Source organism: Macaca nemestrina, chromosome 12, assembly GCF_043159975.1.
Source record: "Macaca nemestrina isolate mMacNem1 chromosome 12, mMacNem.hap1, whole genome shotgun sequence".
NCBI lineage: Eukaryota > Metazoa > Chordata > Mammalia > Primates > Cercopithecidae > Macaca > Macaca nemestrina.
Window position 1 is genome coordinate 8,654,837 of NC_092136.1, and position 14,336 is coordinate 8,669,172.

Here is a 14,336-nt window from a genome sequence, read left to right on the forward strand (position 1 = left end):
TCCCAAGTACATCCAAAAATTCTTCCTAAAGAGAGGGAACCAAAGTCACATGGGTCACTTTGTCCACCTGTGTGGATGTTGCTCATGTTCACATACCTTTCCTTGCCTCCTTCAAGGCAGGTCTGGCCACAAGTCCAGCTCTGGCTAATGAAATGTGAAGGGGGTCAAGGGCTGGGCGGGGTGGCTCATGCCTGTAATCCCAGCACTTTGGGAGGCCAAGGCGGGTTGATCACCTGAGGTGAGGAGTTCGAGACCAGCCTGGCCAACATAGTGAAACCCGTCTCTACTAAAAATACAAAAATTAGCTGGGCGTGGTGGCGTGCCCATAATCCCAGCTACTCAGGAGGCTGAGGCAGGAGAATCGCTTGAACCTGGGAGGTGGAGGTTGCAGTGAACTGAGATCGGGCCACTGCATTCCAGCCTGAATGACAGAGCGAGACTCCTCTCAAAAAGAAAAAAAAGAAAAATGTGAAGGGGGTCAGTTTTGGGGCACAGTATGTCATTGCCAGTGCTCATTTTTCCAGCCCTCTCTTCCTCTGCCATGACAGTTGGGGAAGTACATGTTGCCATGGAGGTGCTAAATAGCTGAGTCATAATCTCACCTTGATACGCTGTAACAAATGCCCTGGATTATCAAATTAGTTATGTAAACTAAAAATCCTAAAACCCCACCGACTGAACAGACGCCACCTCGTGGCCAAGGGGACCTCAGAAAAAACCTAATTCCTGGCCCTGACAGGCTGGGAGGTCAGATGCAACCTGTTATACCCCATCCCTTTATGGTTTAGACACAACTGCCCAGCATGAATGAACAAAATAGGGATCATGAGATGGACAGAACAGACTCTGTGGCATAAGATACCAAATTGTAAACAGGACCTAAGGCCATGCCAAGCAAGGGTTAAGTCATGTAGGGCCCCCCTTCACACTCTGCCTCCCCTGCCCCCCACTTATGAATAAACTATGTTCTAACTGCACAAGGGTTTTTTGTTTTTTTTTTTTTCTGTAGCAGCTAAAAAGCTTAAAAACAAACACTTTTTTTTTTGTTTGTGTGTTTTGGTTTTTTTTTGTTTGTTTGAGACGGAGTCTTACTTTGTCACCCAGGCAGGAGTGCAGTGGCGTGATCTTGGCTCACTGCAACCTCTGCCTTCTGGGTTCAAGTGATTCTCCCGCCTCAGCCTCCTGAGTAACTGGGATTACAGGTGTCCGCCACCACGCCCGGCCAATTTTTGTATTTTTAGTAGAGATGGGGTTTCACCACATTGGCCAGGCTGGTCTTTTTTTTTTTTTTTTTTTTTTTTTTTTTGAGACGGTGTCTCACGCTGTTGCCCAGGCTGGAGTGCAGTGGCGCGATCTCGGCTCACTGCAAGCTCCGCCTCCTGGGTTCACGCCATTCTCCTGCCTCAGCCTCCTGAGTAGCTGGGACTACAGGCGCCCGCCACCGCGCCCGGCTAATTTTTTGTATTTTTAGTAGAGACGGGGTTTCACTGTGGTCTCGATCTCCTGACCTTGTGATCCGCCCACCTCGGCCTCCCAAAGTGCTGGGATTACAGGCTTGAGCCACCGCGCCCGGCCTTCAGGCTGGTCTTGAACTCATGACCTCAGGTGATCTACCCGCCTCGGCCTTCCAAAGTGTTGGGATAACAGTCGTGAGCCACCGCACTCGGCCCAAGCACTGGCTTTGAGATAAGCAATATTAAAAACATTTTCGGCCAGGCGCGGTGGCTCAAGCCTGTAATCCCAGCACTTTGGGAGGCCGAGACGGGCGGATCACGAGGTCAGGAGATCGAGACCATCCTGGCTAACACGGTGAAATCCCGTCTCTACTAAAAAATACAAAAAACTAGCCGGGCAAGGTGGCGGGCACCTGTAGTCCCAGCTACTCGGGAGGCTGAGGCAGGAGAATGGTCTAAACCCGGGAGGCGGAGCTTGCAGTGAGCTGAGATCCGGCCACTGCACCCCAGCCTGGGCGACAGAGCAAGACTCTGTCTCAAAAAAAAAAAAAAAAAAAAAAAAAAAATTTTCAGCTCCACCAGATGCTGACTGACTGACCTCTAGCCACTGTTTCACCAGCCATAACTACAGCTTTGGTTGGACAAGACTGATTTCAGTAATTTCTTCCCGACAAGATGACCACCTACCATGGACTGCTTCTGGCTGGCTTACAGAGCTCCTGCACTTGCATGTCTTCATGTCCTGAAAAGACATTTTGCCATATAGGGCCTAATTATAATACATGTAAATGTTAAGTCTTCACCCCAGAGTGACCATGGGTTGTATGTTACATGCATGTTTGTTCAATATGCGTGTGTCAGAACCACCTTCATGAATATTCATAGCTCCTCATGTAACCTATTGAATAGGTATGTTTAGTCAATCCATTGAGCATGAAGCTCCTACCCTAACCCCTCCTCCTTTGAAGTTCCTGTCTCTGGTCTTTTTTTTTTTTTTTTTTTTTTTTTTTTTTTGAGACGGAGTCTCACGCTGTTGCCCAGGCTGGAGTGCAGTGGCGCGATCTCGGCTCACTGCAAGCTCCGCCTCCCGGGTTCCCACCATTCTCCTGCCTCAGCCTCCTGAGTAGCTGGGACTACAGGCGCCCGCCACCGCGCCCGGCTAATTTTTTGTATTTTTAGTAGAGACGGGGTTTCACTGTGGTCTCGATCTCCTGACCTTGTGATCCGCCCGCCTCGGCCTCCCAAAGTGCTGGGATTACAGGCTTGAGCCACCGCGCCCGGCCCTGTCTCTGGTCTTGACTGGAGGCATGCTTCCCAGCGGGTCTCACTCCCTTTCTGAGGCTGGAGTGCAGCGATGTGATCATAGCTCACTGCACCCTCAAACTCCTGGGCCAAAGTGATCCTCCTGCCTCAGCCTCCAGGTACCTAAGACTACAGGTGCATGCCACCACACCCGGCTAATATTTTTTTTTTTTTTTTTTTTTTTTTTTTTTTTTTTTTGAGACGGAGTCTTGCTCTGTCGCCCAGGCTGGGGTGCAGTGGCCGGATCTCAGCTCACTGCAAGCTCCACCTCCCGGGTTTACGCCATTCTCCTGCCTCAGCCTCCTGAGTAGCTGGGACTACAGGCGCCCGCCACCTCGCCCGGCTAGTTTTTTGTATTTTTTAGTAGAGATGGGGTTTCACCGTGTTAGCCAGGATGGTCTCGATCTCCTGACCTCGTGATCCACCCGTCTCGGCCTCCCAAAGTGCTAGGATTACAGGCTTGAGCCACCGCGCCCGGCCCCGGCTAATTTTTAAAATTTTGTGTAGAGATGGGGTCTCACTATGTTGTCCAGGCTGGTTAAGGCCTCCTGGGTTCAAGTGATCCTCCTGCCTTGGCCTCCCAAAGTGCCGGGATTATAGGTGTGAGCCACCAAGCCCAGCCTAACCCTTTATAAGAAATAGTCTCCTCCTTTCAAAATTTATAAACTGTGTATATTGAGTTTCTTTTTTTAGTTAACAATTATCAATAATACACTTTATATGAAACAAGGGGAAAGATATTGCTTAATCTCTATTTTACATGGAAGGAAGAAAGTATGAATCGTTTGTGCAATGGGTTACAAGGCCCTAATTAGGGTTGCTAGGTTTAGCAAATAAAAATATTATATAGGATTTGCATTTAAATTTGAATTTTGGAGAAACAATGAATTTTTTTAGTTGTTAATAGGACATACTTATACTAAAAAACCAATAGGTGTTTCTCCAAGGTTCAGATATAATTGGTGGGTTTTTGTTTTGTTTTTGTTTTTGTTTTTGAGACAGTCTTGCTCTGTTGCCCAGCCTGGAGTGCAGTGGCGTGATCTTGGCTCACTGCAACGTCCGCCTCCCGGGTTTAACCCATTCTCGTGCCTCAGCGTCCTGAGTAGCTGAGATTATAGGTGCGTGCCACCACACCTGGCTAATTTTTGTATTTTTAGTAAAGACAAGGTTTTGCCATAATGGCCAGACTGGTCTCCAACTCCTGGCCTCAAGTGATCCACCTGCCTCAGCCTCCCAAGGTGCTGGGGTTACAGGTGTGAGCCACTGTGCCCGGGCTATCACCAGTGTTAAATCATGTTTAGCCTAAAGCTGCCTTCTTATATATTTTAAGTCTGGCTTAAAGGTTTCTCTGTACATTGTGAACTATAACCTAAATGGACTTGTAAGCAGACTGTAGCCAACACTTGTGGCAGTCACTGAGTTTTGGCTAATCAAAGGTGGCCAGCTGTTCAAACTGTGTTCAGATAAGGGAAACACCAATCTGTAACCAGTCTGGCTGTTTCCTGTATCTCACTTATGTTTTCTGTACTTCATTTTCCTTTCTGTCCGTAAATCTTCCACCACGTGGCTACACTGGCATCTCTGAGCCCACTCTGGCATGAGAGGCTGCCCAATTCTTGAATTGTTCTTTGCTCAGTTAAACACTGTGAAACTTACCTGGGCTAAAGTTTTCCTTTTTGACACTGAGCATCCTGTATTTTATCTGTTGACCCTGGATTGATATTTACAGCTTCTTTCTTCCATACCCATTCATGTTCCTTTAGTTCCTTTACTTAATGAGGTGACCCAAACTTCATTCCTGAAGGGTCTTGAGTCCTTGGTTATTCTGCTTGTATTGGGTCACTTGAGGCTTTCATTAACACTGTCACTGAACCCAGCAATCCTCAGAGATGTCTCGGGGATCCCCTGGGTACGACGGACTCCTTGTCTCTGTTGTGTGGCAGCAGCAGCTCCTTGGTGGACAGTCAGGGTCAGTCTTCCTCTTAGAGCTCTTGGCCCCCAGGCAAAGCGACGGGGGCAGGCTTCCAGTTCAAAAAAACCATGCAGTGTCAATTCCTGGCAGCATTCTCCCTTGGACACTGAGGCCTCTAAACCTTCGATGGAATGGGAAGACAATATTTTGTCAGAGGCTTTCAGGTAGGAGGACAATGGTAGCAGCGTAGGTCCCCAGTGTCGCCTAGAGAAACAATATGGAATGAGGAGAAAAGATAAAATTATGCAACAGCAAGCCCTCAGGATAACTTGGAGACAAGAATGCTCAAACTTAAAAAGAACAAGAAAAACAAATAACATAGAAATTACCCGGCCGGGCGTAGTGACTCAACGTTTGTAATCCCAGCACTTCGGGAGGCTGAGGTGGACAGATTCCTTGAGCCCAGGAGTTCGAAACTAGCCAGGGCAACATGGCAAAAACCTGTCTTTACAAAAAATACAAAAATTAGCTGGGCATGGTGGTGTGCACCTGTAGTTCTAGCTACTTGGGAGGCTGAGATAGGAGGATTATTTGAGCCCTGGAGGTCCAGGCTGCACTCCAACCTGGGTGAGTGAGACAAGAAATAAACGAAAGAAAGAAAGAGAAAGAGAGAGAGGAAGAAGAAGGAGGAGGAGGAGGAAGGAGAAGGAGAAGAAAAAAGAGAGAAAAAGGAAAAACAAGTGACAGCTCAGACTTTCCTTCCCACATGCCCATTCCAGCCCCACCTGCCACAAGACTGGCTGAGGAAAACTGGGACAAAGGAGAGGAGGGAGTTGTAAAAGGCTTAAGCTTGATCTAAGACCTCACCAAAAACACTTAAGTACACCTTGAGCCTGAAAATGTTCAAAAGTGTCTGCAGTAGTGTCAGAGCTGGGACAATATGTGGAGGATTTAAAAGTACACATGAGGCCAGGCACGGTGGCTCATGCCTGTAATCCCAGCACTTTGGGAGGCCGAGGCGGGTGGATTGCCTGAGGTCAGGAGTTCGAGACCAGCCTGGCCAACATGGTGAAATCCCATCTCTACTAAAAATACAAAATTAGCCAGGTGTGGTGGCACGTGCCAGCTACTCGGGAGGCTGAGGAAGGAGAATCGCTTGAACCCAGGAGGTGGAGGTTGCAGTGAGCTGAGATCGTGTCACTGCACTCCAGCCTGGGTGACAGAGAAAAAACTTTGTCTCAAAAAAAAAGTTACAGGTGAAATGTGAAGCCACAGTCTTGGAAACACATAGATCCTTGGGGAGCAACTACCCACAAAAGAAGGGAAAAGTGTCCTTTGGCATTTGAGTGTGACTAGGGAAGCAAATGGAGAAGTTTAATTGCCCTCCAAGACAAAAAAAAAAAAAAAAAAAAAGAAGAAGACCCACAACCCCCACCCCTGCAAAACAAATTCACTAAAGCATCTGGACTTCATAATGTTGCCAGAAGAGGGCGCATTATCTAGGGATCTTGTAAAACATCCAATACCACAAAAATGAATAATGAAAAGACAGGTTCATACAGTTATTGCAAAATATCAGAAAATGAACTTCATCACATATGAACCAAGGAAAATTCACACAAACCTCTGAAACAACAGCCATGAAGAAGAAGAAAGCTGCAATACAACACTAAACAGAACCAAATACATGCAAAACAAGCATTTGAAGACATGCAAAACCACTTTGGGTGGGAAATTTAAAAACAAAGAACAGAAACAGACAAAATAGAGGAAGAAATGAAAATAGATTTGAACTCTGGAAAGAAATGGAATAAACAGACAAAATTATCTAGAAGTAAAGATTAAATTACAAGATGCCCAAGGGAGAATAAATTCAAATAAAAATTTAATAAGGGGCATTAAAGGAACATAGGAAACCAAGCAAGAGAATGAAAATGAGATAAAGAAGTAGGCTGGGTCCAAAGAAAGTAATGGAAACAGAGTATACTCAAAGAAGGAATCACATGTGTGTTATTGGAGTCCCTGAAGAAAAAATAAACAACTAAACTAGCACTAATATTTAACACTGTAAGAAAACTGTCCAGGAGCAAAAAATCTGCACATTGGAAGAGCCCACTGGGAATGTGGGAAGATTCACTCAGTGTGATCAACTTTGAAACATATCCTAGTAAAACTCTAATTTTAAAGACTTTTATTTTTTATTTTTTTTTAAACGGAGTCCCACTCTGTTACCCACTCTGGAATGCAGTGGCATGATCTCGGCTCACTGCAACCTCCGCCTCCTGGATCCAAGTGATTGTCCTGCCTCAGCCTTCTGAGTAACTGGGATTACAGTCACCTGCCACCACGCCCGGCTAATTTTTGTATTTTTGGTAGAGACGAGGTTTCGCCATGTTGGCCAGGCTGGTCTGGAACTCCTGACATCAGGTAATCCGCCCACCTTGGCCTCCCAAAGTGCTGGGATTACAGGTGTGAGCCACCATGCCTGGCCTCAAAGACTCTTTAAAAAAGAAAAACCCGGCCGGGCGCGGTGGCTCAAGCCTGTAATCCCAGCACTTTGGGAGGCCGAGACAGGCGGATCACGAGGTCAGGAGATCGAGACCATCCTGGCTAACACGGTGAAACCCCGTCTCTACTAAAAAATACAAAAAACTAGCCGGGCGAGGTGGGGCGCCTGTAGTCCCAGCTACTCGGGAGGCTGAGGCAGGAGAATGGCGTAAACCTGGGAGGCGGAGCTTGCAGTGAGCTGAGATTCGGCCACTGCACTCCAGCCTGGGCGACAGAGCAAGACTCCGTCTCAAAAAAAAAAAAAAAGAAAAACCCTCAAGGACTCCAGTTTGTCGCCCAGGCTGGAGTGCAGTGGCGTGATCTCGGCTCACTGCAAGCTCCGCCTCCCTGGTTCATGCCATTCTCCTGCCTCAGCCTCCTGAGTAGCTGGGAATACAGGTGCCCGCCACCACGCCTGGCTAATTTTTTTGTATTTTTTTAGTAGAGATGGGGTTTCACCATGTTAGCCAGGATGGCCTCGATCTCCTGACCTCATGATTCACCTGCCTTGGCCTCCCAAAGTGCTGGGATTACAGGCGTGAGCTACCGCGCCTGGCCGACAGCAGACTTTTTAAACCAGCATACAAAGCGAGATAGCAACGGAGCAGCAGGTTTTAGACATTATACCTTTACAAGTGTGAGCCAGGATTTTATATTCAGACAAACTATCCTTCAAGTATCATGGTTATAGGAAACAATTTTCTGTTTTTCAATAAGTACCAATGGAATTCTGCACCCATAAGCCAGTCTGATAGAGATGTGTTTTATCCACACCAAAGAGAACAATTATAAATACTATATATAGACTGAGCGTGGTGGCTCACATCTGTAATTCCAGCACTTGGGGAGGCCAAGGCAGGAAGATCGCTTGAGGCCAGCTGTTTCAGAACAGACTGGGTAACATAGTGAGACCCTGTCTCTACAAAAATTAAAAAAAAAACACGAAAACACAGCAGCCAAGTGTGGTGGCGCATGTGTGCAGTCCTAGCTGCCTCCTGAGGCAGGAGGATGGCAGCTTGAGCCCAGGAGTTCAAGGCTGCAGTGAGCCATGATCACACCATTGCACTCCAGCCTGGGTGACAGAGTGAGGCCTTGTCTCAAAAAAAAAAAAGAAAAAAGAAGGCCGGGCACGGTGACTCATACCTGTAATCCCAGCACTTTGGGAGGGCAAGGCGGGCAGATCACTTTACGTCAGGAGTTTAAGACCAGCCTGCCCGACATGGTGAAACCCTGTCTCTACTAAAGATAAAAAAAATTAGCTGGGTATTGTGGTGGGCGCCTATAATCCCAGCTACTCAGGAGGCTGAGGCAGGAGAATCACTTGAACCTGGAAGGTGGAGGTTTCAGTGACCCGAGATTGCGCTATTGCACTCCAGCCTGGGTGACAAGAGCGAGACTCTATCTCAAAAGAAACAACAACAACAACAAAAGAACACATTTTGCATGCCTTGGCAAATTGTCATACTCCTTTCTAAGTTTGGATCAACTTTCAACATCTTATCCTTTGTACTTCCAATGTTGTGAAATATCTCCAAGTTCTTTTAAACTTTTTGCCAGCGGCATTTCTTCTAGGACATCGTTATCCTTTTTGTGACCACTGCCTGCCTTAATAATTATCCTTGATCCTCGTTAGTATAGTGGTTAGTTAAAAAAAACAAAATCAGCTGGATGTGGTGGCTCATGCCTATAGTCTTAACACTTTGGGAGATTAAGGCCGGAGGATTGCCTGAGCTCAGGCGTTCAAGACCAGCCTGGGCAATACAGTGAGACCCCATCTATAGAAAAAAAATTTTTTTTGGTATTCTTAGTAGAGATGGGGTTTCACTATGTTGGCCAGGCTGGTCTTGAACTCCTGACCTGGTGATCCGCCCTTCTTGGCCTCCCAAAGTGTTGGGATTACAGGTGTGAGCCACCATGCCTGGCCTAATTTTTGTATTTTTAGTAGAGATGGGGTTTCACCATGTTGGCCAGGCTGGTCTCGAACTCCTAACCTTGGGTGATCCGCCAGCCACGGCCTCCCAAAGTGCTGGGATTACAGGCATGAGCCACCGCCCCTGGCCTCTAAAAAAATGCAGAAACCTAGCTGGGTGTGGTGGCACATGCCTATCATCTAAGCTACTTGGGAGGCTGAGGCTGGAGGATTGCTTGAGCTCAGGAGTTTGAGGCTGCAGTGAGCCATGATCGTGCCACTTCAGTACAGTTTGAGCAACAGAACGAGACCCTGACCAAAAAAAAAAAAAAAAAATCCTTGACATCTGAATCCTTGCAGAATTCACAGCAATATCCTCATCTGTGCTTGACAGTTTCACATTAATCAATTCATGCCAACTTCTGAAATGATGAAACAAACCACACTTTACCGTTGGTAAAAGTTTCTACAGTCTCCTTGAAATTACTGTTTTCTGTCAATGTGGCAATTAACTTCAATGCTTCAGCCTGAATGCTGGCCAAACCGATGGGGATTGTTAACAAATTACAGTCTTCAGTTCAACATAGAAGTAAACATTCCATTTCAACCACAAACGACTTCTGTTTCCAGTGCAATTTAAACTAAAAGATGTTGAAGCAGCCTGGACGTGTTGGTTCATGCCTGTAATCCCAGCACTTTGGGAGGCTGAGGTGGGAGGATCTCTTGAGCTCAAGAGTTCAAGACTAGCCTGGGCAACAAAGAAAAAAAAAAATTAAAAAATTTAAAAAATATGTTGAAGCAACTTTACCTCGTTTATTATATGTATTAGTTTATTTCGTGTTGCTCTGAAGGAACACTGGAGACTAGGTGATTTATAAAGAAAAGAGGTTTATTTGGGTCACAGTTCTACAGTCTGTACGAGAAGCATGGCTCCAGCACCTGCTTCTGGTGAGGCCTCGGGAAGCTTACAACCATGGCAGAGGGCAAAGGGGGAGCAGTGTATCACATGGCAGGAGAGGGAGCAAGAGAGAGGGATGGGGAGCTGCCACACTTTTAAATAATCAGTTCTCATGTGAACTTACTACCACTCATTACCTTGCAGAGGGCACCAAGCCATTCCTGAGGGATCCACTCCCATGGCCCAACCCCTCCCACTAAGCCCCACCTCCAACATTGGGGGGTCACACTTCAACATGAGAATTGGAGGAGATAAGCATCCAAACTATATCATGATATTCATCAGACTTTCAATATAGTTCGTGCCACAGCTTCATATACAATTTCACTTCCAGTCTTATCCTCATTTTTTTTTGCTGTACTTTTATATTTGTTAGCCATTCCCCCTTCCAGTTATTCATCCGATTTTTAAAATTATTACTATTATTATTATTATTATTATTATTATTATTATTTTGAGAAGGAGTCTCGCTCTGTCACCCAGGCTGGAGTGCAGTGGCACAATCTTGGCTCACGGCAACCTCTGCCTCCCAGGTTTAAGTGATTCTCCTGCCTCAGCCTCCGAGTAGCTGGGATTATAGGCGCCCACCACCACGGGCGCCTGGCTAATTTTTGTATTTTTAGTAGAGACGGAGTTTCACCAGGTTGGCCAGGATGGTCTTCAACTCCTGACCTCAAGTGATCCATCCACCTTGGCCTCCCAAAGCGCTGGGATTACAGGTGTGAGTCACCGCGCCTGGCCCAATCATTGAATTTCATAAAATGTTATATCTGTTGATCACTGAGAGACAAGGAGGCAACCCAACTATACACTTGTCTGGCGTCTGCATGAGCTGAATGACAGACCAGCACTGACCAGCCAATCACCACTAGTCTTCGAAAGCAGTGATGTTCTAATCATGATGCCCATCTGTTATTTATGTCATGTTTTTTGGACTAAAGAACCAGCAGCAGGCCGGGCGCGGTGGCTCAAGCCTGTAATCCCAGCACTTTGGGAGGCCGAGACGGGCGGATCACGAGGTCAGGAGATCAAGACCATCCTGGCTAACACAGTGAAACCCCGTCTCTACTAAAAAATACAAAAAACTAGCCGGGCGAGGTAGCGGCGCCTGTAGTCCCAGCTACACGGGAGGCTGAGGCAGGAGAATGGCGTAAACCCGGGAGGCGGAGCTTGCAGTGAGCCAAAGATCCAGCCCCTGCACTCCAGCCTGGGCGACAGAGCGAGACTCCGTCTCAAAAAAAAAAAAAAAAAAAAAAAAAAAAAAAAAAAAAAAAGAACCAGCAGCAAGGTTTGGACCTTACAGAATTCGTTAAAATTCCATGGTAAATGAAGTTTGAACCATGCTGGTGGGGAGACCATCCTGGCTAACACGGTGAAACCCCGTCTCTACTAAAAAATACAAAAAACTAGCCGGGTGAGGTGGCGGGCGCCTGTAGTCCCAGCTACTCGGGAGGCTGCAGTGGGAGAATGGCGTGAACCCGGGAGGCGGAGCTTGTAGTGAGCTGAGATCTGGCCACTGCACTCCAGCCTGGGCGACAGAGCGAGACTCCGTCTCAAAAAAAAAAAAAAAAAAAAGAAAAGAAAAGGAAAGAAAAGAAAACAAATTACAAGGTGTAATGAAAACAAACAAAAAAGAAGATGTAATGATGAGGTGAAATTATCATTATTTGAAAGAGAGGTGGCTAATTCTGGCTAATATTTTATTTTCTTAAGAAAATAAAAATCATTAGGAACAAAAGAATTCAGTAGATATCTAGTTTGAAAATTAACATATAAAAATCAACAGGTTTGCTACAGACAAGGGGTCTGAAAAATATGGCCTGTGGTTCAAATCCAATCCACTGTCTGTTTTTGCAAAGATTTACTGGAACACAACAATGCTCATTCATGTATGTACTGTCTATGGCTGTTTCCATGCTATAATGGTGAAGGTGAGTAGCTGTGACAGAGACCATAAGGTCCATAAAACCTAAAATATTTACTATTTGACCCCTTACAGAAAAAGTTTGCCACCCCCTGCTATAGATTAAAAAAAAATCAGTCAGAAAATAAAATGAAAAAATAAAAGCCCCAATTTTGTTTTTTTTTTTTTTTTTTTTTTTGAGATGGAGTCTCGCTCTGTCGCCCAGGCTGGAGTACAGTGGCGCGATCTCAGCTCACTGCAAGCTCCGCCTCCCGGGTTCACTCCATTCTCCCACTGCAGCCTCCCGAATAGCTGGGATTACAGGCGCCCGCCACCTCCCCCGGCTAGTTTTTGTATTTTTAGTAGAGACGGGGTTTCACCATGTTAGCCAGGATGGTCTCGATCTCCTGACCTCGTGATCCACCCGTCTCGGCCTCCCAAAGTGCTGGCATTACAGGCTTGAGCCACTGCGCCCGGCCCCAATTTTGGTTTTTAGAGACAGAGTCTTCCTCTGTAACCCAGGCTGGTGTGCAGCGGTGCAACTGTGACTCGAATAACAGCCTCAAACTCCTAGGCTTAAGTGATCTTCCCACCTCAGCTTCTTGAGTAGCTGGGACTACGGGCACATGCTGCTGTGCCCCACTCATGTTTAAAACATTTTTTTCTTTGTAGAAACGGAGTCTTGCTATGTTTCCCAGGCTGGTCTCGAACTCCTGGTCTCAAGCAATCCTCCCCCATCTTGGCCTCCTAAAGCACTGGAATTACAGGTGTGAGCCAGTCATGCCCAGCCCCTCAGTTTTTAATACAAACAATTATTAATATAACCTAGGAAGAAATAAACTTAAACTATTATATATGAACAAAACCTCACAACTGTACGGATATCCAAGGAGATGTGAATAAATGGAATTAGGTATTTCGTGATAGAAAACTAAAGCAAGCCTTTTTCTAAATTAATCTGCCACTCTAGCCAAAGACCACCAGGAATACATCTGCAGTTGAACAAATTGGGCATATTACTCCTGCACTCTGGGGCATTTCAGTAAGAAGGTGCTAGAAAGGACTTAAAGGAGGATTTGTGCCCATGTTCAGTGATTTCAGTCAGGGTTTAGGGAAGCCAGGCTTCTCTCTGGCTTGGATGCTGTCAGAGGTGGGGGTATGTCTATGACGGACTATCTTAATGAATCTTGCCCAGGAGAGAAGATTAGTTGGAGGCTAGTGCTGTAATTGGTAAGGAAACAACAGTCACTCTCCTGTGGGAGAAAGAGGGATGTTTCATGCCTTTTGTGGTTTGGACAGTGTTCACCTTTGCCAGCGTTCAGATGTGATGATGGAGAGGTTCTGTTTCTGTCTTGCTCCCTCATGGTCACAGAGTGACCTTGTCTGATGCTGATGTTCTCTGAAATTTATGTTCAACAGAATACCAAGGCCAGCTCCCAGATGTCCAGGGATGTATAAATTAAACGCAATTTAAATCTAAATTTCCAGTTTTGTGTTTATGTGAGAACTTGAAAAAATAATATCTAAGTTGGGTGTCTGAACAAATAAACATTAGAGAAGAGTTGAGAAACCAAAAAGAGAATTGTGAAATCTAAAAGACTGAAAAATGTTGATAAATTTGACTACAAAAAATAAGTCTTTATCCCGGCTACAGTGGCTCACGCCTGTAATTCCAGCGTGATTTGGAAGGCCAAAGCGGGCAGATAGCTTGAGTCCAGGAGTTCAAGACCTGGGCAACATGGCAAAACTCTGCCTCTACCAAAAATACAAAAATGAGCCGCGTGGTGGCGCAGGCCTGTGGTTCTAGCTACACGGGAGGCTGAGGTTGGGGGATGGATTAAGCCTGGGAGGTCGTGGCTGCAGTTAGCCAATCAAACCACTGCACTCCAGCCTAGGTGAATGAGACCTTGTCTATAAAACCAAATAACAACAAAAATAAGTATTTGTCCACCAAAAATCACCTTTACACAGGTTTGCAAGACAGACCACAGATAAAACATTTTCAATGCATTTGAGAAAAGGGTTGATGTCCCTAATAAACTAAAAATGAAGAACCCATCTACCAACCAATATAAAGAGTTCAGAATCATTTTAGATTTTTACAACGATCATGTCCCATTAAAAACAATACAAGAAAAAAACCTGGCTGGGCGCGGTGGCTCACGCCTGTAATCCAAGCACTTCCGGAGGCCAAGGCTGGAGGATCACCTGAGGTCAGTAGTTCGAGACCAGCCTGGCCAACATGGCAAAACTCCGTCTCTACTAAAAATACAAAAATTAGGTGGGCGCGGTGGTGCGCGCCTGTAATTCCAGCTACTCCGGAGGCTGAGGCAGGAGAATCGCTTGAACCC

At 46.0% G+C, this 14,336-nt stretch overlaps 1 long non-coding RNA gene across 2 annotated transcripts; it reads right to left on the bottom strand.

Moving 5' to 3' along the window:
* Nucleotides 1-3,363: 3,363 nt before the first annotated feature.
* Nucleotides 3,364-11,136, bottom strand: LOC105469590 (uncharacterized). 2 transcript variants are annotated; one of them, XR_011610482.1, is made up of 3 exons: nucleotides 9,576-11,136; nucleotides 5,058-5,173; nucleotides 3,364-4,932 (listed from the first exon to the last, which is right to left on the bottom strand). It is a non-coding gene; the product is annotated as an uncharacterized lncRNA (long non-coding RNA). The 2 variants fall into 2 exon arrangements; XR_979991.2 differs by having other exon boundaries at nucleotides 5,058-5,169; nucleotides 9,576-11,135.
* Nucleotides 11,137-14,336: the final 3,200 nt, after the last annotated feature.